Genomic DNA, 25,300 nt, shown 5'->3' on the forward strand with positions numbered 1-25,300 from the left:
TTTGCTTGATTCAACTGCAGTTCCATGTTCTTGTTAGCAACTTTAGTTTCAATGAGCATCTCTTTAAATTCTGCTAACTGTTCTGTCATCAGGAGCAATTGTTGATTAAGCTCAATCATCTGTTCTTGAAGATTAGGATCAGTGGCTACTGCCATGACTTCCTCTTTTGAAGAGAACTCATTGCTAGAGTACAAATATTGATTTCTAGCAACAGTGTCTATAAGCTCTTGAGCTTCTTCAATTGTCTTCCTCATGTGCATAGATCCACCAGCTGAGTGGTCTAAAGACATCTGAGCTTTTTCTGTAAGCCCATAGTAGAAGATGTCTAACTGTACCCACTCTGAAAACATTTCAGAGGGACATTTCCTTAGCATACCTCTATACCTCTCCCAGGCATTATAAAGGGATTCATTATCCTCTTGTTTAAAGCCTTGGATGTCCAGCCTTAGCTGTGTCATCCTCTTTGGAGGGTAAAAATGATTTAGGAATTTGTCTGACAACTGTTTCCATGTCTTTATGCTTGCTGTAGGTTGGTTATTCAACCACCTTTTAGCTTGATCTTTTACAGCAAATGGAAACAGTAATAGTCTGTAGACATCCTGATCCACCTCTTTATCATGTACTGTGTCAGCAATTTGTAAAAACTGTGCCAGAAACTCAGTAGGTTCTTCTTGTGGAAGACCGGAATACTGGCAATTTTGCTGCACTATGATAATGAGTTGAGGATTTAGCTCAAAGCTGCTTGCTTTGATGGGAGGTGTACAGATGCTACTCCCATATGCAGCTGTAATGGGGTTAGCATATGACCCCAGAGTCCTTCTGGACTGTTCAATTCCACTTAGGTCCATGATGGAGAAAGGGAATATGATATGGATTCACAAGTAAAGTTTTTTTTTATTTAAAAGTGACCGAAAATAATAAAAGAAAATAAATGGAAAATAAAATAAAATTTCGAAAAACTAAAAGAAAAAAAATAAAATCAAAGCAAATTGGAGACTAAATCAATCAACTAATTAAAAAGATTTTGGAATTGGCAGTTAAAAAAGATATGATTGAAAATTATTTTGAAAAAGATATGATTGAGAAGATATGATTGCAAATAAAAATGATTGAAAAGATATGATTGAAAAATTTTTATGAAAAAGATTTGATTTTTGAAAAGAGGAAAGAGAAAAACACAAAAATACACCAAACTTAAAATTTTTAGAAAATCAAACACTAATTTTTCGAAAATTTTTAAGGGAAAAACACAAAGAGGACACCAAACTTAGAACTTTTATGAATCAAAAAGGGACTAAGAACATGCAAAAATTGAAAATTAAAAGAAAAACAAAAGCATGCAATTGACACCAAACTTAAAATATGAAACTAGACTCAACTAAAAGACTCTAAACCAACAAAAATAAAATAGTCCTAATCTAAGCAACAAGATAAGCCGTCAGTTGTCCAAACTCGAACAATCCCCGGCAACGGTGCCAAAAACTTGGTGCACGAAATTGCAATCACACTTTTGCAACTCCGCACAACTAACCAGCAAGTGCACTGGGTCGTCCAAGTAATACCTTGCGTGAGCAAGGGTCGATCCCACGGAGATTGTCGGCTTGAAGCAAGCTATGGTTATCTTGTAAATCTTAGTGAGGATATCAGAAACTATCAGGATTGATTGTGAAAAGCTAAAGAACATGAAATGATTACTTGTTTTGCAGTAATGGAGAATAGGTTGAGGTTTGGAGATGCTCCATCTTCTGAATCTCTGCTTTCCTACTGTCTTCTTCTTCAAACACGCAAGTCTCCTTCCATGGCAAGCTGTATGTAGGGTTTCACCGTTGTCAATGGCTACCTCCCATCCTCTCAGCGAAAGCGATTGCATATGCTCTGTCACAGCATAGCGGAATTCATCTGTCGGTTCTCAATCAGGCCGGAATAGAATCCAGTGATTCTTTTGCGTCTGTCACTAACGCCCCGCCTTCAGGAGTTTGAAGCATGTCACAGTCATTCAATCATTGAATCCTACTCAGAATACCACAGACAAGGATTAGACCTTCCGGATTCTCTTGAATGCTGCCATCAGTTCTAGCTTATACCACGAAGATTCCGGTTAAAGAACCCAAGAGATAACTACTTAATCTAAGGTAGAACGGAGGTGGTTGTCAGGCACGCGTTCATAGTTGAGAATGATGATGATTGTCACGGATCATCACATTCATCCGGATTAAGAACAAGTATTATCTTAGAATGGAAGCAAGCATGATTGAATGAGAAACAGTAGTAATTACATTAATCCATCAAGACACAGCAGAGCTCCTCACCCCCAACCATGGGGTTTAGAGACTCATGCCGTGGAAAGTACACCAAGAAAACGTGTAAAGTGTCATGAGGTCATAAGGTACAGATACAATGTCAAAAGATCCTATTAATAGTAAACTAGTAGCCTAGGGTGTACAGAAATGAGTAAATGACGTAAAAATCCACTTCTGGGTCCACTTGGTGTGTGCTTGGGCTGAGAAATGAAGCATTTTCGTGTAGAGACCTTTTCTGGAGTTAAACGCCAGCTTTCATGCCAGTTTGGGCGTTTAACTCCAAGTTTTATGCCAGTTCCGGCGTTTAACGCTGGAATTTCTGAGGCTGATTTGCCACGCCGGTTTGGGCCATCAAATCTTGGACAAAGTATGGACTATCATATATTTCTGGAAAGCCCAGGATGTCTACTTTCCAATGCCGTTGAGAGCGCGCCAATTGGGCTTCTGTAGCTCCAGAAAATCCACTTTGAGTGCAGGGAGGTCAGAATCCAACAGCATCTGCAGTCCTTTTTGGTCTCGGAATCAGATTTTTGCTCAGGACCCTCAATTTCAGCCAGAAAATACCTGAAATCACAGAAAAATACAAAAACTCATAGTAAAGTCCAGAAAAGTGAATTTTAGCTAAAAACTAATAAAAATATACTAAAAGCTAACTAAATCATACTAAAAACATACTAAAAACAATGCCAAAAAGCATACAAATTATCCGCTCATCAGGTTCTCAGGATCATAAGCTTCTTCCTCAGATGAAGCTTCCTTAGTACTGCTTGGTGCATTTTGCATTCCAGACAGACTTTGAGAAATCATATTGACTTGTTGAGTCAATATTTTGTTCTGAGCCAATATGACATTCAGAGTGTCAATCTCAAGAACTCCTTTCTTCTGACTAGTCCCATTGTTTACAGGATTTCTTTCAGAAGTGTACATGAATTGGTTATTTGAAACCATTTCAATCAGTTCTTGAGCCTCAGTAGGCGTCTTCTTCAGATGAAGAGATCCTCCAGAAGAGCTATCCAAAGACATCTTGGACAGTTCAGAGAGACCATCATAGAAAATACCTATAATGCTCCATTCAAAAAGCATATCAGAAGGACACTTTCTGATTAGTTGTTTGTATCTTTCCCAAGATTCATAGAGGGATTATCCTTCCTTCTGTCTGAAGGTTTGGACTTCCACTCTAAGCTTACTCAATTTTTGAGGTGGAAAGAACTTTGCCAAGAAGGCATTGACTAGCTTTTCCCAAGAGTCCAGGCTTTCTTTAGGTTGAGAGTCCAACCATATTCTAGCTCTGTCTCTTACAGCAAAAGGGAATAGCATCAGTCTATAGACCTCAGGGTCAACCCCATTAGTCTTGACTGTGTCACAGATTTGCAAGAACTCAGCTAAAAACTGATGAGGATCTTCCAATGGAAGTCCATGGAACTTGCAATTCTGTTGCATTAGAGAAACTAATTGAGGCTTAAGCTCAAAGTTGTTTGCTCCAATGGCAGGGATAGAGATGCTTCTCCCATAGAAGTCGGGAGTAGGTGCAGTAAAGTCACCCAGCACCTTCCTTGCATTGTTGGCATTGTTGTTGTTTTCGGCTGCCATGAGTTCTTCTTCTTTGAAGAATTCGGTTAGGTCCTCTAAAGAGAGTTGTGCTTTGGCTTCTCTGAGCTTTCTCTTCAAGGTCCTTTCAGGTTCAGGATCAGCCTCAACAAGAATGCCTTTGTCTCTGCTCCTGCTCATAAGAAAGAGAAGAGAACAAGGAAATGTGGAATCCTCTATGTCACAGTATAGAGACTCCTTTAGGTGTCAGAGGAAAAGATGAGTAGAAGACAGAAGTGGAAAATTCGAACTTATCAGAGAAGATGGAGTTCGAATTTTGCATTAAGGAATAGTATTAGTCCATAAGTAGAAGGATGTGAGAAGAAGGGAAGTGATTTTCGAAAATTAAGTAAAAATTTTGAAAACATTTTTGAAAAACATTACTTTAATTTTCGAAAATAAAAGTGGGAAAGAGATCAAGTGATTTTTGAAAAAGATTTTGAAATTAGAAATTAAAGAGATTTGATTGAAAATTATTTTGAAAAAGATGTGGTTAAGAAGATATGATTGGTTTTAAAAAATGTGATTGAGAAGATATGATTTGAAAAACATTTTAAAAAGATTTGATTTGAAAAATTAAAAACTTGACTAACAAGAAAAGATATGATTCAAACATTAAACCTTTCTCAACAGAAAAGGCAACATACATTGAAATGTTGAATCAAATCATTAATTGTTAGCAAGTATCTTTAAAAATAGAAAGAAATTGATTTTGAAAAAAGATTTGATTGAAAAATTGATTTGAAAAAGATTTGATTTTGAAAAAAAATTTGAAAACTTGAAAAAAATTGATTTGAAAACAGAATCTTACCCCTTGTGCCATCCTGGCGTTAAACGCCCAGAATGGTGCACATTCTGGCGTTTAACGCCCAAAATGCTACCCTTTTGGGCGTTAAACGCCCAACCAGGTACCCTGGCTGGCGTTTAAACGCCAGTCTGTCCTTCTTCACTGGGCGTTTTGAACGCCCAGCTTTTTCTGTGCAATTCCTCTGCTGTATGTTCTGAATCTTCAATTCTCTGTATTATTGACTTGAGAAGACACAAATTAAAAATATTTTTGGATTTTTAATAATAAGGAATAATCAAAATGCAACTAAAATCAAATAACAATGCATGCAAGACACCAAACTTAGCAGTTTGTATACTACTGACACTAACAACATGAGAATGCATATGAGACACACAAAATACTCAAGTCAATTGAATTCAAAGATCAGAGCACGAAAATTATCAAGAATTATTTGAAAATCCTTACGACACATGAATGAATGCAATAAGAACAGAAACATGCAATTGACACCAAACTTAACATGAGACACTAGACTCAAACAAGAAATATTTTTGGATTTTATGATTTTGTAATTTTTTTGTGTTTTTCGAAAATTAAGTGAAAAAAGGTATCAAAATTCTTAATGAGAATTCCAGGAATCAGTGCAATGCTAGTCTAAGACTCCGGTCCAGGAATTAGACATGGCTTCACAGCCAGCCAAGCTTTCAAAGAAAGCTTCGGTCCAAAACACTAGACATGGCCAAAGGCCAGCCAAGCCTTAGCAGATCACTGCTCCAAAAGCAAGATTGATAACAATCAACAAGCTCTTGTGATGATGAGTTGAAACCTCGGTCCAATGAGATTAGACATGGCTTCTCAGCCAGCCAGATTTCAGCAAATCATCATGAAACTCTAGAACTTATCTTCAAGAATTTCGAAAAAAATAAATACCTAATCTAAGCAACAAGATGAACCGTCAGTTGTCCAAACTTGAACAATCCCCGGCAACGGCGCCAAAAACTTGGTAGCGCGAAATTGTGAACAATACTTTTTCACAACTCTCATAATCCCCGGACATGAACCCCAAAAACTTGGTGTTCAATACCATGGCATTACACAACTTCGCACAACTAACCAGCAAGTGCACTGGGTCGTCCAAGTAATAAACCTTACGCGAGTAAGGGTCGATCCCACGGAGATTGTTAGTATTGAAGCAAGCTATGGTCATCTTGTAAATCTTAGTCAGGCAAACTCAAGTAGATATGGTGATGAACAAAAATAACACAAAGGTAAAGATAGAGATACTTATGTAATTCATTGGTAGGAACTTCAGATAAGCACATGAAGATACCTTCCCTTCCGTCTCTCTGCTTTCCTACTGTCTTCATCCAATCCTTCTTATTCCTTTCCATGGCAAGCTTGTGTAGGGTTTCACCGTTGTCAATGGCTACCTCCCATCCTCTCAGTGAAAACGATTGCATATGCTCTGTCACAGCACGCGGAATTCAGCTGTCGGTTCTCGGTCAGGCCGGAATAGAATCCATCGATTCTTTTGCGTCTGTCACTAACGCCCCGCCTGCTAGGAGTTTGAAGCACGTCACAGTCATTCAATCATTGAATCCTACTCAGAATACCACAGACAAGGTTAGACCTTCCGGATTCTCTTGAATGCTGCCATCAGTTCTTGCCTATACCACGAAGACTCTGATCTCACGGAATGGTTGGCTCGTTTGTCAGACGAGCACTCGGTTGTCAGGCGATCAACCAAGCATCGTGCAATCAGGAATCCAAGAGATATTCACTAGAGCCTTGATTGCTTGTAGAACAAAAGTGGTTGTCAGTCACCTTGTTCATGGGTGAGAATGATGATGAGTGTCACGGATCATCACATTCATCAAGTTGAAGAACAAGTGATATCTTAGAACAAGAACAAGCGGAATTGAATGGAAGAACAATAGTAATTGCATTAATACTCGAGGTACAGCAGAGCTCCACACCTTAATCTATGGTGTGTAGAAGCTCCACCGTTGAAAATACATAAGTATAAGGTCTAGGCATGGCCGTGAGGCCAGCCTCCCAGTGATCTAAGATAGCATAAAAATGAAGATAGCTACCAAAGTCTGATCTAAGATCTAAAGTGATCAAAAAGATGATCTAGAAATCTAAAATGATCAAAAGATTCAAAATACAATCGTAAAAGGTCCTACTTATAGAAAACTAGTAGCCTAGGGTGTACAGAGATGAGTAAATGACATAAAAATCCACTTCCGGGCCCACTTGGTGTGTGCTTGGGCTGAGCAATGAAGCATTTTCGTGTAGAGACTCTTCTTGGAGTTAAACGCCAGCTTTTATGCCAGTTTGGGCGTTTAACTCCCATTTGGGTGCCAGTTCCAGCGTTTAACGCTGGGATTTCTGAGGGTGACTTTGAACGCCGGTTTGGGCCATCAAATCTTGAGCAAAGTATGGACTATCATATATTGCTGGAAAGCCCAGGATGTCTACTTTCCAACGCCGTTGAGAGAGCGCCAATTGGGCTTCTGTAGATCCAGAAAATCCACTTTGAGTGCAAGGAGGTCAGAATCCAACAGCATCTGCAGTCCTTTTCAGTCTCTGAATCAGATTTTTGCTCAGGTCCCTCAATTTCAGCCAGAAAATACCTGAAATCACAGAAAAACACACAAACTCATAGTAAAGTCTAGAAAAGTGAATTTTAACTAAAAACTAATAAAAATATACTAAAAACTAACTATATCATATCAAAAACATACTAAAAATAATGCCAAAAAGCATACAAATTATCCGCTCATCAGCCTCCCATGAAGCGCTTCTTTAACGTCATTAGCTTGACGGTTGACCCTTGTCAGGGTGGTTGGTGGTGCTTGAAATCCTCTCCTCTTGCAGTGAACCTATGTCCATTGGCTTTGTTGATAAGCTCCATATGCTCTAAGGACAAGATTTTGTTGATAGTGTACACAGGAGGCAGCTGAGATGGAATAGTGGGGAGGTGAGGTGGTATAGATGGAAAGTATGTAGAGATCACTTCATCACCTGGCGAGAAATTTCCTGTAGGAATTTTCTTATTTCTCCATCCCCTTGGAACTTTCTTCTTTGTATCTCTTGATACTCTCTTATTTTCTATAGCTTCTTTCCCTAAGGTATCCTTGTTGTTGCCTCTGCATGACTCTGGTGGTTCTGGTTCCTTTTGGATTACCTTTGAATGTGGTTCTTCCTGAATATGTGGTTTCCCATCCAATGTGGTTTTCAATTGTGTTGTTTGTGCTTTCTTGTTTGTTTCTTGCATCAGTGCTTCATTCTGCTCTTCTCTTAATTCTTTATTCTCTTGACTTGATTCTTGTGAGAGGTTGAAAACATTGAAGGTGAGCTGCTCATCATGTATTCTCAGCACTAGCTCTCCTCGCTCTACGTCTATGAGTGCTCTGGCTGTGGCTAAGAATAGTCTTCCCAGAATGATAGGGTAAATAGAATTCTCATCCATTTCCAGAACAACAAAATCAGTGGGAAGATAGTAGCTCCCAACCTTCACCAGCACATTTTCAACCACTCCTATTGCTTGTTTTTGAGTTTTGTCAGCCAATCTAATAATTACATCAGTGGGAGTTAGTTCATTGATTTGGAGCTTCTTCATGAGGGAGAGAGGCATTAAGTTGATGCTTGCTCCCAAGTCACAAAGCCCTTTGTCAATCATTGTTTCTCCTATGGCACAAGGAATGTGGAAACTCCCTGGATCCTCCTTCTTTGTGGGTGGCCCTGGTTGAATGAGAGCACTGCAATCCCTGTTCATCTTTATAGTTTGTCCACCCTTCAATGGACTTTTTCTGGCAAGTAGCTCCTTTATATACTTGATGTAGAAAGGCATTTATTGGAGGGCTTTAATAAATGGTATATTTACATCAAGAGATGCAAACATATCAAGGAACCTTGAGTACATTCTCCCTGCTACACCACCTTTTAGCCTGTGAGGAAAAGGTGCATATGGGTTCAATACCTCCTTCTTCTTCAGCTCTTCCTTGGATGTGGGTTGAGTTGTATAGCTTCCTTCCTCCTGGCTTTCCTTTTGATTATTTTGGAGGTGTTTTACTCCATTTATACTTCCTTCATCACTTGTGGTTATCATTTTGCATTCTTCCCATCTCACCTTCTTTGTTTCTCCTCTTGGATTCTTCTCTGTATCACTGGGGAATCCATCAGTGGGTTTGAGAATTTGTTGAGATAGATACCCTACTTGGGACTCCAATCTCTTGATGTTTTCTCCTTGGTTCTTGATATTGGCTCGCACTTCTTCCTTAAACACTTTATTGTCTTGGACTTCTCTGCATAAGTTTTCAAGTAGAGCCTCAATCTTAGAGAGCCTATCATCTGTTAATGATGGTGGGTTGAGATTAGGTGGTTGAGAAGGTTGGTTAGATGGATGTTGGTAATATCTCTGTGAGGTATTTTGATGAGTTGCATTGTTGTTGGAATTGAGGTTGTGGCGTCTCTGGTCTTGCCCTTGGTCTTGTTGGTTTCCCCATCCAAAGTTGGGCTGATTTCTCCATCCAGAGTTGTAAGTTTTGGAGTATGGATCATGGACTTGTCTAGGTGAATTTCCAACATAGTTGGCTTGCTCCCAGTCACCTTCTTCTCCTATGTTTACTCCTTCTTAAGCTGATGATGAGGTGATGGCTGCTGCAACTTGGTTCTCCTCCACCTTCTTGGTAAGATCTGCTAGCTGCTTGGTAATCATCTTATTTTAAGCTAACAATGCATCCATGTGGTTCAGCTCCATTACTCCTCTGGTGTTACTTCTTTCGGAGGCATAGAAGTAGTCATTTTTAGCAACTATTTCAATGACATCTATGGCTTCTTCAATGGTTTTCTTCTTCTTTAGAGAGCCTCCTAATGAATGATCCACATCTTTCTTTGACTCATAGGAAAGACCTTCATGGAAGATGTGAAGTTGAACCTACTCATTAAACATCTCTGGTGGGCATCTTCTTGTTAGGTCTTTGAATCTCTCCCATGCTTCATAAAGTGTCTCACCATCTTGTTGTCTAAAAGTTTACACCTCAGTTCTTAGCCTATTGATCCTTTGAAGAGGGTAAAATCTTGTCAAAAACTTGTTCACCACTTCTTCCCAATTAGTTAAGCTCTCCTTTGGGAAGGATTCAAGCCATTTAGATGCCTTGTCCCTGAGTGAAAAAGGGAACAAGAGCAACCTATAGACATCTGGATGGACTCCATTGGACTTCACAGTGTCACAAATCCTCAGGAAGGTGGTTAAATGTTGATTAGGATCTTCTTGAGCACCTCCTCTAAATGAGCAATTATTTTGTACAAGAGTGATGAGCTGGGGTTTTAGCTCGAAACGGTTAGCATGTATGGTGGGCTTCTGAATGCTGCTTCCACAGTTTCCTGGATTAGGATTGATATAGGATCCTAAAACTCTCTTTTCTTGCCCAACACGATTTGCATGGCCTTCTCTAGCATGATTATAAGCTTCTTCTTCATGATTGTTCTCCAAATTCTCTTCCATGTTGGGTTCAAAATACTCTTCCTCTTCTTCCTCAGCACCAATAATCCTTTTCCCTCTTGCTTCCCTTCTTAGTCTCCAAAGGGTTCTTTCAGGTTCTGAATCAAAGGATGTTGAAACTCCTTCTCTTCTCCCTGTCATACACAGACAGATTGCACAACAGGAGATAAAATGAAGAAACTATTCTTGTTAGAGTAATTGTTAGTGTGAGTGATACAAATTATCAAACAGTTGGTGGGTTAGTGAGCAGAATTGTAATCAACAAAGAAAGAAAGAACGGAAAATTAAAGAGGGTGCAGGGGGTGAGGAAGAAATTAAAACAAACTTCAGGAAATTGATTAAATCAAATAAACAAAAAGAGAAATGCTCAATCTAGTGATCTTCAAACTTAATCATTGTTGATTCAAAATCAATCCCCGGCAACGGTGTCATAAACTTGGTGCATGAAAACTTGTCTCTCAACAAATTTCCTTCGGCAAGTATACCAAATTGTCGTCAAGTAAAACTCACAATAGAGTGATGTCGAATCCCACAAGGATTGATTGGTCAAGCAACTTTAGTTAGAAGAATATGCTAGTTGAGCTAAACAGAATTTAGATTGAGATGCAGAAATTTAAATGACTGGAAAGTAAATAACAGAAATTAAAGTGCAGAATCTTAAATGGGGATTTGGGGTATGAGCATGAATTTAAATGGCAGAAAGTAAAGAGAATGGGTAAGATCAGAAATGGGGAAATCATTGGGTTCAGGAGATGTTGCATTCTCCGGATCAAGTTTTTTCTTATCTCTTCCTCAATCAATGCATTCATTGATCTCCTTGGCAATCTTAAGTGATTGGATCCCAATTCCTTGGCAATCCAATCTCTCTAAGCTTGAACAATTGCCCAATTCCTTGATTTAATTGCTCATGGAAAGAGATGAAGTGTGGTCACTGATTATACCACATGTATTTCCAAATCAAAGTGTTGGGAGGATTACATGTCACTATATCCGCCCAGACCCCAATTTGGTCCAACATGAGAAAGCATTTCTAGCATGATCTCCTCATCCCTTTTCCAAGGCTCAAAGGAGATCCAATTATGGAGAGTTTCTTTTCCAAGACAACTAACCAATTGAATTAAGATCGAAAGCTTTCTAGTAAGATCAAGAGAAAAGAAAGAAGAAGAAGAATGAAAACTATAATTGATCCATCAAATTACAACAGAGCTCCCTAACCCAATGAAAGGTGTTTAGTTGTTCATAGCTCTAGAAATAAAAAATGGCAGAAAAAAAGAATCCATACTAAAAGTGCAGAAAAGTAAATCTATAGAGAGTAGTTCCCAAAAGTGCCAAGCTTCTCTATAGTTCAAAACTACTCCTATATATACTACTCCTCTTTATCTTCTAGTGAGTTCTTCTAGTTGAAGCAATTTTCATCTTTAGTGAGCCCAACTTACAAAGAAATATGAATTAGGCTTGGGTATTTAGTAAGATTTAATGTTGAGTGCCATTATGGGTTCGAGAACGTTAGTGGCATTCACTTTTTCCACTAACGCTCCAACCTCATATATCCACGTTAAATCCAACGTTAGTGGTCTTAACGTGACCACTAACGTTGCTTTCTCACAATTTGGCCAACATTATTGGGACTCACTTTTCCCAATAACGTTGGCTTATACCCCTTCGCAAATGTTAATGGGAATCATTTTTCCCATTAACGTTGTGGTGCACGAAATTGTGATCATCAATGGCGCCATCAACATGGTACGCTCAATTGTAATCTCAACTCTTTATCATAACTTCGCACAACTAACCAGCAAGTGTACTGGGTCGTCCAAGTAATAAACCTTACGCGAGTAAGGGTCGATCCCACAGAGATTGTTGGTATGAAGCAAGCTATGGTCATCTTGTAAATCTCAGTCAGGCAGACTCAAATGGTTATGGATGATGAATAAAACATAAAGATAAAGATAGAGATACTTATGTAATTCATTGGTGAGAATTTCAGATAAGTGTATGGAGATGCTTTGTCCCTTCCATCTCTCTGCTTTCCTACTGTCTTCATCCAATCCTTCTTACTCCTTTCCATGGCAAGCTGTATGTAGGGTTTCACCGTTGTCAGTGGCTACCTCCCATCCTCTCAGTGAAAATGTTCAATGCACCCTGTCACGGCACGGCTAATCATCTGTCGGTTCTCAATCAGGTTGGAGTAGAATCTAGTGATTCTTTTGCGTCTGTCACTAACGCGCAGCCTTCAGGAGTTTGAAGCTCGTCACAGTCATTCAATCATTGAATCCTACTTAGAATACCACAGACAAGGTTTAGACCTTCCGAATTCTCTTGAATGCCGCCATCAATTCTAGCTTATACCACGAAGATTCCGATCAAGGGATCCAAGAGATAAACATTCAAGCCTTGTTTGCTTGTAGAACAAAAGTGGTTGTCAGGCACTCGTTCATAAGTGAGAATGATGATGAGTGTCACATAATCATCACAGTCATCATGTTCTTCGGTGCAAATGAATATCTTAGAACAAGAATAAGTAGAATTGAATAGAAGAACAATAGTAATTGCATTAATACTCGAGGTACAGCAGAGCTCCACACCTTAATCTATGGTGTGTAGAAACTCCACGGTTGAAAATACATAAGAACAAAAGTGATCATTGGCTTCGACCCCCAGAGAGGGAACCAGAAGAACCAAGATCTGATCTAAGAACTAGATGTCCAAAGATGAAAATACAATAGCAAAAGGTCCTATATATAGAGAACTAGTAGTCTAGGGTTTACAAATGATGAGTAAATGACATAAAAATCCACTTCCGGGCCCACTTGGTGTGTGCTTGGGATGAGCATTGAAGCATTTTCGTGTAGAGACTTCTCTTGGAGTTAAACGCCAGCTTTTATGCCAGTTTGGGCGTTAACTCCCATTCTTGTGCCAGTTCCGGCGCTTAATGCTGGGCAGTTTTGAGCTGATTTGGAACGCCGGTTTGGGCCATCAAATCTCAGGCAAAGTATAAACTATTATATATTGTCGGAAAGCCCAGGATGTCTACTTTTCAACGCCGTTGAGAGCGCGCCAATTGGGCTTCTGTAACTCTAGAAAATCCACTTAGAGTGTAGGGAGGTCAGAATCCAACAGCATCTGCAGTCCTTTTCAGCCTCTGAATCAGATTTTTGCTCAAGTCCCTCAATTTCAGCCAGAAAATACCTGAAATCACAGAAAAATGCACAAACTCATAGTAAAGTCTAGAAAAGTGAATTTTAACTAAAAACTAATAGAAATATACTAAAAACTAACTAAAACACACTAAAAACATACTAAAAACAATGCCAAAAAGCGTACAAATTATCCGCTCATCACGTTGCTTAGTGCCCCTTTGTTCCTACGTTAGAGTCCACGTTAGTATAGCTAACGTGACTCTTAACGTCGGTGTGATCCACCTTCGAGAGCGTTAGTGACACGCTCCAAATGCCACATTCTCTACGTTGGAACTCACGTTAACTGGTAGCGCGAAATTGTGAACAATACTTTTCACAACTCTCATAATCCCCGGTCATGAACCCCAAAAACTTGGTGTTCAATACCATGGCATTACACAACTTCGCACAACTAACCAGCAAGTGCACTGGGTCGTCCAAGTAATAAACCTTACGCGAGTAAGGGTCGATCCCACGGAGATTGTTAGTATGAAGCAAGCTATGGTCATCTTGTAAATCTTAGTCAGGCAAACTCAAATGGATATGGTGATGAACGAAATAAACATAAAGATAATGATAGAGGTACTTATGTAATTCATTGGTAGGAGCTTCAGATAAGCGCATGAAGATGCCTTCCCTTCCGTCTCTCTGCTTTCCTACTGTCTTCATCCAATCCTTCTTACTCCTTTCCATGGCAAGCTTATGCAAGGGTTTCACCATTGTCAGTGGCTACCTCCCATCCTCTCAGTGAAAATGTTCCTATGCTCTGTCACAGCATGGCTAATCATCTGTCGGTTCTCGGTCAGGCCGGAATAGAATCCAGCGATTCTTTTGCGTCTGTCACTAACGCCCCGCCTGCTAGGAGTTTGAAGCACGTCACAGTCATTCAATCATTGAATCCTACTCAGAATACCACAGACAAGGTTAGACCTTCTGGATTCTCTTGAATGCCGCCATCAGTTCTAGCCTATACCACGAAGACTCTGATCTCACAGAATGGTTGGCTCGGTTGTCAGGCGAGCACTCGGTTGTCATGCGATCAACCATGCATCGTGCAATCAGGAATCCAAGAGATATTCACCCAATCGAAGGTAGAACGGAGGTGGTTGTCAGTCACACGTTCATAGGTGAGAATGATGATGAGTGTCACGGATCATCACATTCATCAAGTTGAAGAACAAGTGATATCTTAGAACAAGAACAAGCGGAATTGAATAGAAGAACAATAGTAATTGCATTAATACTCGAGGTACAGCAGAGCTCCACACCTTAATCTATGGTGTGTAGAAACTCCACCGTTGAAAATACATAAGTATAAGGTCTAGGCATGGCCGTGAGGCCAGCCTCCCAATGATCTAAGAACTAGGTGTCCAAAGATGATCTAGAGATCTAAAGTGATCAAAAGATGAAAATACAATAGTAAAAGGTCCTACTTATAGAAAACTAGTAGCCTAGGGTGTACAGAGATGAGTAAATGACATAAAAATCCACTTCCGGGCCCACTTGGTGTGTGCTTGGGCTGAGCAATGAAGCATTTTCGTGCAGAGACTCTTCCTGGAGTTAAACGCCAGCTTTTATGCCAGTTTGGGCGTTTAACTCCCATTTTGGTGCCAGTTCCGGCGTTTAACGCTGGGATTTCTGAGGGTGCCTTTGAACGCCGGTTTGGGCCATCAAATCTTGGGCAAAGTATGGACTATCATATATTTCTGGAAAGCCCAGGATGTCTACTTTCCAACGCCGTTGAGAGCGCGCCAATTGGACTTCTGTAGCTCCAGAAAATCCACTTCGAGTGCAGGGAGGTCAGAATCCAACAGCATCTGCAGTCCTTTTCAGTCTCTGAATCAGATTTTTGCTCAGGTCCTTCAATTTCAGCCAGAAAATATCTGAAATCACAGAAAAACACACAAACTCATAGTAAAGTCCAGAAAAGTGAATTTTAACTAAAAACTAATAAAAATATACTAAAATCTAACTAGATCATACCAAAAACATACTAAAAACAATGCCAAAAAGCGTACAAATTATCCGCTCATCACAACACCAAACTTAAATTGTTGCTTGTCCTCAAGCAACTGAAAATCAAAATAGATAAAAAGAAGAGAATATGCAATGAATTCCAAAAACATCTATGAAGATCAGTATCAATTAGATGAGCGGGGCTTTTAGCTTTTTGCCTCTGAACAGTTTTGGCATCTCACTCTATCCTTTGAAATTCAGAATGATTGGCTTCTTTAGGAACTCAGAATCTAGATAGTGTTATTGATTCTCCTAGTAAAGTATGATGATTCTTGAACATAGCTACTTATTGAGTCTTGGCCGTGGCCCAAAGCACTCTGTCTTCCAGTATTACCACCGGATACATACATGCCACAGACACATAATTGGGTGAACCTTTTCAGATTGTGACTCAGCTTTGCTAGAGTCCCCAATTAGAGGTGTCCAGGGTTCTTAAGCACACTCTTTTTGCCTTGGATCACAACTTTATTATTTTTTTTTTCGTTTTCTTCTCTTTTTTTTTCGATTTTTTTTCTCTCTTTTTTTTTTCATTGCTCTTTCTTGCTTCAAGAATCATTTTAATGATTTTTCAGATCCTCAGTAACATGTCTCCTTTTTCATCATTCTTTCAAGAGCCAACATTCATGAACCACAAATTCAAGATACATATGCACTGTTTAAGCATACATTCAGAAAACAAAAATATTGCCACCACATCAAAATAATTAAACTGTTATAAAATTCAAAATTCATGCAATTCTTTTCTTTTTCAATTAAGCACGTTTTTATTTAAGAGATGTGATGGATTCATAGGACATTCATAACTTTAAGGCATAGACACTAAGACACTAATGATCACAAGACACAAACATGGATAAACATAAGCACATAAAATTCGAAAAACAGAAGAATAAAGAACAAGGAAATCAAGGAACGGGTCCACCTTAGTGATGGCGGCTCTTTCTTCCTCTTGAAGATCCTATGGAGTGCTTGAGCTCCTCAATGTCTCTTCCTTGTCTTTGTTGCTCCTCCCTCATGATTCTTTGATCTTCTCTAATTTCATGGAGGATGATGGAGTGTTCTTGGTGCTCCACCCTTAGTTGTCCCATGTTGGAACTCAATTCTCCTAGGGAGGTGTTCAGTTGCTCCCAATAGTTTTGTCGAGGAAAGTGCATCCCTTGAGGAATCTCAGGGATCTCGTGATGAGTGGGGTCTCTTGTGTGCTCCATCCTTTTCTTAGTGATGGGCTTGTCCTCATCAATGGGGGTGTCTCCCTCTATGTCAACTCCCACTGAATAACAGAGGTGACAAATGAGATGAGGAAAGGCTAACCTTGCCAAGGTAGAGGACTTGTCCGCCACCTTATAGAGTTCTTGGGCTATAACCTCATGAACTTCTATTTCTTCTCCAATCATGATGCTATGGATCATGATAGCCCGGTCTATGGTGACTTCGGACCGGTTGCTAGTGGGAATGATTGAGCGTTGGATAAACTCTAACCATCCTCTAGCCACGGGTTTGAGGTCATGCCTTCTCAATTGAACCGGCTTCCCTCTTGAATCTCTCTTCCATTGGGCGCCCTCTTCACATATGACTGTGAGGACTTGGTCCAACCTTTGATCAAAGTTGACCCTTCTAGTGTAAGGATGTTCATCTCCTTGCATCATAGGCAAATTGAATGCCAACCTTACACTTTCCGGACTAAAATTCAAGTATTTCCCCCGAACCATAGTAAGATAATTCTTTGGATTCGGGTTCACACTTTGATCATGGTTCTTAGTGATCCATGCATTGGCATAGAACTGTTGAACCATCAAGATTCCGACTTGTTGAATGGGGTTGGTAAGAACTTCCCAACCTCTTCTTTGGATCTCATGTCGGATCTCCGGATATTCACCCTTTTTGAGTGAAAAAGGGACCTCGGGATCACCTTCTTCAAGGCCACAACTTCATAGAAGTGGTCTTGATGCACCCTTGAGATGAATCTCTCCATCTCCCATGACTCGGAGGTGGAAGCTTTTGCCTTCCCTTTCCTCTTTCTAGAGGTTTCTCCGGCCTTGGATGCCATAAATGGTTATGAAAAAACAAAAAGCAATGCTTTTACCACACCAAACTTAAAATGTTTGCTCGTCCTCGAGCAAAAGAAGAAGGAAGAGAGTAGAAGAAGAAGAAATGAAGGAGAGGGGAATGGCTTTTATTTTCGGCCAAGAAGGGGAGAAGTGGTGTGTATGTTGTGTGAAAATGAAGGAGTGAAGGAGGGTTTATATAGGGAAGGGGGAAGGGTAGGGTTCGGCCATTGGAGGGTGGGTTTGGGTGGGAAAGTGGTTTGAATTTGAATGGTGAGGTAGGTGGGGTTTTATGAAGGATGGATGTGAGTGGTGAAGAGAAAGATGGGATTTGATAGGTGAAGGATTTTTGGGGAAGAGGTGTTGAGGTGATTGGTGAATGGGTGAAGAAGAGAGAGAGTGGTAGGGTAGGTGGGGATCCTGTGGGGCCCACAGATCCTGAGGTGTCAAGGAAAAGTCATCCCTGCACCAAATGGCAAGCAAAATCTTGTTTTGTGCCATTTCTGGCGTTAAACGCCGGGCTGGTGCCCATTTCTGGCGTTTAACGCCAGCTTCTTGCCCTTCTTTGGCGTTTAACGCCAGTCTGGTGCCCCTTTCTGGCGTTAAACGCCCAGAATGGTGCCAGACTGGGCGTTAAACGCCCAACAGCTAACCTTACTGGCGTTTAAACGCCAGTAGGTGCGTCCTCCAGGGTGTGCTATTTTTCTTCCTGTTTTTCATTCTGTTTTTGCTTTTTTTTTTTGATTTTGTGACTTCTCATGATCATCAACCTACAAAAAAAGATAAAATAACAAAAGAGAATAGATAAAATATAACATTGGGTTGCCTCCCAACAAGCGCTTCTTTAATGTCAGTAGCTTGACAGAGGACTCTCATGGAGCCTCAGAAATGCTCAGAGCTATGTTGGAACCTCCCAATACCAAACTTAGAGTTTGAATGTGGGGGTTCAACACCAAACTTAGAAGTTGGTTGTGGCCTCCCAACACCAAACTTAGAGTTTGACTGTGGGGGCTCTGTTTGGCTCTGTTTTGAGAGAAGCTCTTCATGCTTCCTTTCCATGATGACAGAGGGATATCCTTGAGCCTTAAACACCAAGGATTCTTCATTCACTTGAATGATCAACTCTCCTCTATCAACATCAATCACAGCCTTTGCTGTGGCTAGGAAGGGTCTGCCAAGGATGATGGATTCATCCATGCACTTCCCAGTCTCTAGGACTATGAAATCAGTAGGGATGTAATGGTCTTCAACTTTAACCAGAACATCCTCTACAAGTCCATGGGCTTGTTTTCTTGAATTGTCTGCCATCTCTAGTGAGATTTTTGCAGCTTGCACCTCAGAGATCCCTAACTTCTCTATTACAGAGAGAGGCATGAGGTTTACACTTGACCCTAAGTCACACAAGGCCTTCTTGAAGGTCATGGTGCCTATGGTACAAGGTATTGAAAACTTCCCAGGATCCTGTCTCTTTTGAGGCAGTTTCTGCCTAGACAAGTTATCCAGTTCTTTGGTGAGCAAAGGGGGTTCATCCTCCCAAGTCTCATTTCCAAATAACTTGTCATTTAGCTTCATGATTGCTCCAAGGTACTTAGCAACTTGCTCTTCAGTGACATACTCATCCTCTTCAGAGGAAGAATACTCATCAGAGCTCATGAATGGCAGAAGTAAGTTCAATGGAATCTCTATGGTCTCATTCTGAGCCTCAGATTCCCTTGGTTCCTCATTGGGGAACTCATTAGAAGCTAGTGGACGTCCAGTGAGGCCTTCCTCAGTGGCGTTCACTGCCTCTTCTTCCTCCCAAAATTCGGCCATGTTAATGGCCTTGCACTCTCCTTTTGGATTTTCTTCTGTATTGCTTGGGAGAGTACTAGGAGGGAGTTCAGTAATTTTCTTGCTCAGCTGACCCACTTGTCCTTCCAAATTTCTGATGGAGGACCTTGTTTCAGTCATGAAACTTTGAGTGGTTTTGATCAGATCAGAGACCATGGTTGCTAAGTCAGAGGTATTCTGCTTAGAACTCTCTGTCTGTTGCTGAGAAGATGATGGAAAAGGCTTGCTATTGCTAAACCTGTTTCTTCCACCATTATTGTTATTGAAACCTTGTTGAGGTCTCTGTTGATCCTTCCATGAAAGATTTGGATGATTCCTCCATGAAGGATTATAGGTGTTTCCATAGGGTTCTCCCATGTAATTCACCTCTTCCATTGAAGGGTTCTCAGGATCATAAGCTTCTTCCTTAGATGAAGCTTCCTTGATCCTTCCATGAAAGATTTGGATGATTCCTCCATGAAGGATTATAGGTGTTTCCATAGGGTTCTCCCATGTAATTCACCTCTTCCATTGAAGGGTTCTCAGGATCATAAGCTTCTTCCTCAGATGAAGCTTCCTTAGTACTGCTTGGTGCATTTTGCATTCCAGACAGACTTTGAGAAATCATATTGACTTGTTGAGTCAATATTTTGTTCTGAGCCAATATGGCATTCAGAGTGTCAATCTCAAGAACTCCTTTCTTCTGACTAGTCCCATTGTTCGCAGGATTTCTTTCAGAAGTGTACATGAATTGGTTATTTGCAACCATTTCAATCAGTTCTTGAGCTTCAGTAGGTGTCTTCTTCAGATGAAGAGATCCTCCAGCAGAGCTATCCAAAGACATCTTGGACAGTTCAGAGAGACCATCATAGAAAATACCTATGATGCTCCATTCAGAAAGCATATCAGAGGGACACTTTCTGATTAATTGTTTGTATCTTTCCCAAGCTTCATAGAGGGATTCTCCTTCCTTCTGTCTGAAGGTTTGGACTTCCACTCTAAGCTTACTCAATTTTTGAGGTGGAAAGAACTTTGTCAAGAAGGCATTGACTAGCTTTTCCCAAGAGTCCAGGCTTTCTTTAGGTTGAGAGTCCAACCATGTTCTAGCTCTGTCTCTTACAGCAAAAGGGAATAGCATAAGTTTGTAGACCTCAGGGTCAACCCCATTAGTCTTGACAGTGTCACAGATTTGCAAGAACTCAGCTAAAAACTGATGAGGATCTTCCAATGGAAGTCCATGGAATTTGCAATTCTGTTGCATTAGAGAAACTAATTGAGGCTTAAGCTCAAAGTTGTTTGCTCCAATGGCAGGGATAGAGATGCTTCTCCCATAGAAGTCGGGAGTAGGTGCAGTAAGGTCACCCAGCACCTTCCTTGCATTGTTGGCATTGTTGTTGTTTTCGGCTGCCATGAGTTCTTCTTCCTTGAAGAATTCGGTCAGGTCCTCTAAAGAGAGTTGTGCTTTGGTTTCTCTTAGCTTTCTCTTCAAGGTCCTTTCAGGTTCAGAGTCAGCCTCAACAAGAATGCTTTTGTCTCTGCTCCTGCTCATAAGAAAGAGAAGAGAACAAGGAAATGTGGAATCCTCTATGTCACAGTATAGAGATTCCTTGAAGTGTCAGAGGAAAAGAAGAGTAGAAGACAGAAGTAGAAAATTCGAACTTATCAAAGGAGATGGAGTTCGAATTTTGCATCAAGGAATAGTGTTAGTCATAAATAGAAGGATGTGAGAAGGAGGGAAGTGATTTTCGAAAATTAAGTGAAAAATTTTGTAAACATTTTTGAAAAACATTACTTAATTTTCGAAAATGAAAGTGGGAAAGAAATCAAGTGATTTTTGAAAAAGATTTTGAAATTAGAAATCAAAAAGATTTGATTGAAAACTATTTTGAAAAAGATGTGGTTAAGAAGATATGATTAGTTTTAAAAAGATGTGATTGAGAAGATATGATTTGAAAAACATTTTTAAAAAAGATTTGATTTTGAAAATTAAAAACTTGGCTAACAAGAAAAGATATGATTCAAACATTAAACCTTTCTCAACAGAAAAGGCAACATACTTGAAATGTTGAATCAAATCATTAATTGGTAGCAAGTATCTTTGAGAATAGAAAGAAATTGATTTTAAAAAAAGATTTGATTGAAAAATTGATTTGAAAAAGATTTGATTTTGAAAAGATTTTGAAAACTTAAAAAAAATTGATTTGAAAACAAAATCTTCCCTTTTAGCCATCCTGGCGTTAAACGCCCAGAATGGTGCACATTATGGCGTTTAACGCCCAAAACACTACTGGTGCGCGAAATTGTGAACAATACTTTTTCACAACTTGATGCAATTGCATATTTGTTATATTAGCTAGTTAGTTTAGTTGGTTTTAGCTTAATCTCACTCGTTTTCTCTAAATAAACAAGTCTTTTTATGAGTCTTATCTTCATGCATGAGAACACCAAGGAACATGTTGATTCTAGCCAAATTCATGCAAATAATTTAAAGAATACATACATGAATGAGTATAAATGAATCTTATGAAATTTATTGTATGAATGGGTAAGACTTTGAAGCTATTTCCTTTGTTGATGATAGGTGATGAAACAAGGAAGCATGGAAGCAAGAATGATGCAAGCTGGGCAAGAAGGAGTTGGCGTTGCCAACTTGGGAATAGGGTGCGTTTTATGGACAACGCCAGGCAACCAAGAAGCAAAGTTGGCGTTGCCAACTTGAGAAATGTGGTGCGTTGTTGAGGACAACGCCAGGCAGCCTTGGAAGCAAAGTTGGCGTTGCCAACTTGAGGAATGTGGTGCGTTGTTGGAGGCAACGCCAGGCAGCTTTGGAAGCAAAGTTGGCGTTGCCAACTTGAGGAATAGGCTGCGTTGTTGAAGGTAACGCCAGGCAGCCTTGGAAGAGAAGTTGGCGTTGCCAACTTGAAGAAAGGAGTGAGTTACTCAAGGCAACGCCAAGCAACTTTGGCACCATAGGAAACAACCTCGAGGGCGTTGCCAACGCCAGGAATCATTGGCGTGTTCCTTGGCAACGCCAGAAATGGTAGCTTGGCTAGGCACCAAGTCTTGGGTGCCAGCCAGGTTGCCACGCCAGAAGGTGATGCCAGCCAGGTTGCCAACGCCAGAATGTGCTGCCAGCCAGGTTGCCAACGCCAGAAGGTGCTGCCAGCCAGGTTGCCAACGCCAGAATGTGCTGCCAGCCAAGTTGCCAACGCCAGAATCAAGTTGCCAACGCCAAGCCTTGCCAACCACGTTGCCAACGCCAGGAAAGCCTTGCCAGCCACGTTGCCAACGTGGGAAGCAAGTTTTAGAGCCTTGAAGAAGGCTCGAGCACGTTGCCAACGCCAGCTTCTATGGGCGTGTTCACTGGCAACGTGGGAAGCAATGCCTGGAGCTAGGAAAGAAGGCTCGAGCACGTTGCCAACTCAAGAAAGCATTGGCGTGTTTGGCAACAACGCCAAGAATGGTTGCTTGGCTAGGCACCAAGTCTTGGTGCCAACCAAGTTGCCAACGCCCATAAGCCTTGCCATGCACGTTGCCAACGCCAGGAAGGGCACCAACCAAGTTGCCAACGCCCATAAGCCTTGCCATGCACGTTGCCAACGCCAGGAAGCAAACATGGAGCCTTGAGAAAGGCTCGAGCACGTTGCCAACGTGCTGAAGAGAAGGAGTGTTCATCAACAACGCCAGGAAAATTGTGATGCACGTTGCTAACTTGGAATATAGGGCGTTATCCACAACAACTCCAACAAGACAGCCTGACCATGTCCCCTTCAATGGAAGATATCTTGAGCTACAGAGATCCAAATTGAGTGCTTCCAGTTGCGTTGGAAAGCTAACATTCAGAGCTTTCCAACCATATATGAGAGTCTATGGTGGAGCACAAAATTGAAGCCAAACCAGAGTCATCTTTAGGCCCTAAAAACAAGAACATGAAGTGAAATTCAAGAAGGCTAGAGATGAGCCCTGGAGGGGGGCACGAGCACGTTGCCAACGTGCTAGAAAGGGGGCGTGTTTTGCAACAACGCCAGCCCCAAGCCCCTGCCTTGGGAGGCTAGGCACGAGCACGTTGCCAACTTGGGAGTGAAGGTGCGTTTTTGGCAACAACTTGGCAGCTTGACCTTACCTTCTTTGAGGAAGCATAACTTGAGCTAGGAAAGTCCAAATGAGGTGATTCCAGTGGCATTGAAAAATAGACATCAAGAGCTTTCCAATGACGTTTAATAGTCTATATTGAGGCAGAAGGTTGACACTCAAATTCTGGGCTACATTTAGCATAAAAGTAGAGCCAAGAAGAGGAAAAGCAAGTTGTTAGCAACAACTTGGGCTAGCAACGCCCAAGTCTCATACTTCACTTCCAGGAAAATGTCATGCACGTTGCCAACGTGCATTAGGCCTGGAGTTATTGCCAATAACGCCCCTCAATGGGCCAGAATGGTTGCCAACTTGCTCTGCTTCCCCTATTCATCACAAAGGCCAACAACTTCTTCAATTGAACCAAGAATGCAACAATGAGAAAGCCCACATTGCTAACCCAAATTGAAGATCTCTGAAGAAGTTTTGGGAGTAGTATAAATAGAAGAGATTGGTGTACTTGTAGGGGACTTTTTTTACACTTTTTGACACTTAGAACTTTTCATACTTTGAGCACTTTTACTTGTTAGCACTTCCGGGAGGATACCCAGAGAGCACTTTTGGGTTCTTCTTGGAACTTCTCTTCTTCATTTCTTAAGCTTGAAGCATTTCATTATTCTTCTTCATCTTTCTTTGCAATTTAGTTTAATTTTTGATTTATGGCAATTGTTGTTGAAATTGGAGCAATGACTCACTAAACCCCACTTTCATTAGGGGGAGGAGCTCTGTTTGTTGGAATGAATTGGTGAACCCATCTTCTCCTCCTCAATTCTAGTGGTTGATCTAAAGAGGGAACTCTTGCTCTTCAAAGATTCAACCACCATCGAGAGAGGGGTTAATCTATATGAATTATGTGGTGAATTTGAGGAATGAGCCACATAATTCAGTTTAGAGTTCATCCTTTCATGATTTCTTTAATCAATACACCTTGGTTAGTATGTGAGATGTAACTCTCCTTGGTTGAGATTATGGAATTGTGTGGCTGGATTAGATTTGAGCTTCATCTCTTCTCATGAACAATTAGATCACGAGAGTGGCAATTGGTTATGTTGAGAGAGATTGAATCACCAAGAGATTGGGATTCAATCACCCACTTGCCATGGATCTATACCCATGATTGAGAGGATTTTGATCAACATCAATTCATGAAAACTAGCATCTCTGATCCCTAATGATCCTCTCTATCATTAATTCTCATTTCTTTTGTTCTTAGTGTTTGAAAACCCATTGCCCAATTCCCTTCTACATTATTGCAATTTATTATTCTTGTCATTTACATTCTGTTTCTTTATTTCTTACTCTCTTGCTCTTTAGAATTCAGCACTTTATTTTATTGCAATTTACTTTTGATGTCATTTAAGTTTCTTGCAATTTAAGTTTCCGTTATTTACTTTCACTTTATTTGTATCTTCTAGTTCTTTACATTCTGTGTCATTTACATTCTTGCAATTATGTTCAAAAAATCAAAATGCTCATGAAATCAAAACTATGTTTGCTTGACTAAATCTACCATTTAACTAAAGTTGCTTAATCTACCAATCTCCGTGGGATCGATCTCACTCTTTGTGAGTCTTATTACTTGATACGACCCGGTATACTTGCCGGTTGTACGTGAAATCTCATTTTTACTTATCAAGTTTTTGGCGCCGTTGCCGGGGATTGGAAAGATTGACAATGATTAAGTGAAAGGTGGTTTAGATTAAGCATTTTCTTTGTGTTTTTGTTAAGCCCACTAACTGTTGATATTTTGTTTCACTAACCCCAATTTCACTCTAGTTCTAGAGTGTCTCACTTGTGATTTTGGTTTTGTTTGTGTATGTCAGGAGCTAGTAGACGTAATATTGAGGACGAGAGAACCCTCCGAAGGATAAGGAGAGCAGAAAGAGGAAAGTTCATAGTTGGTGAAGAAGGGTCAGAGGAATCAGAGGGAGAAG

General features: G+C 40.5%; 2 non-coding genes across 2 annotated transcripts; both read left to right on the forward strand.

Annotated features, from left to right (window-relative positions):
- The first annotated feature begins 9,628 nt into the window (after positions 1–9,628).
- LOC112765566 (small nucleolar RNA R71) lies at positions 9,629–9,736 on the forward strand. Its single transcript, XR_003183828.1, has one exon. It is a non-coding gene; the product is annotated as a small nucleolar RNA R71 (small nucleolar RNA).
- A 10,397-nt stretch (positions 9,737–20,133) lies between these two features.
- LOC112763385 (small nucleolar RNA R71) lies at positions 20,134–20,241 on the forward strand. The gene has a single exon (XR_003182867.1). It is a non-coding gene; the product is annotated as a small nucleolar RNA R71 (small nucleolar RNA).
- Positions 20,242–25,300: the final 5,059 nt, after the last annotated feature.

The sequence above is a fragment of the Arachis hypogaea genome, chromosome 2 (assembly GCF_003086295.3).
Source record: "Arachis hypogaea cultivar Tifrunner chromosome 2, arahy.Tifrunner.gnm2.J5K5, whole genome shotgun sequence".
In the NCBI taxonomy this organism is placed as follows: Eukaryota; Viridiplantae; Streptophyta; class Magnoliopsida; order Fabales; family Fabaceae; genus Arachis; species Arachis hypogaea.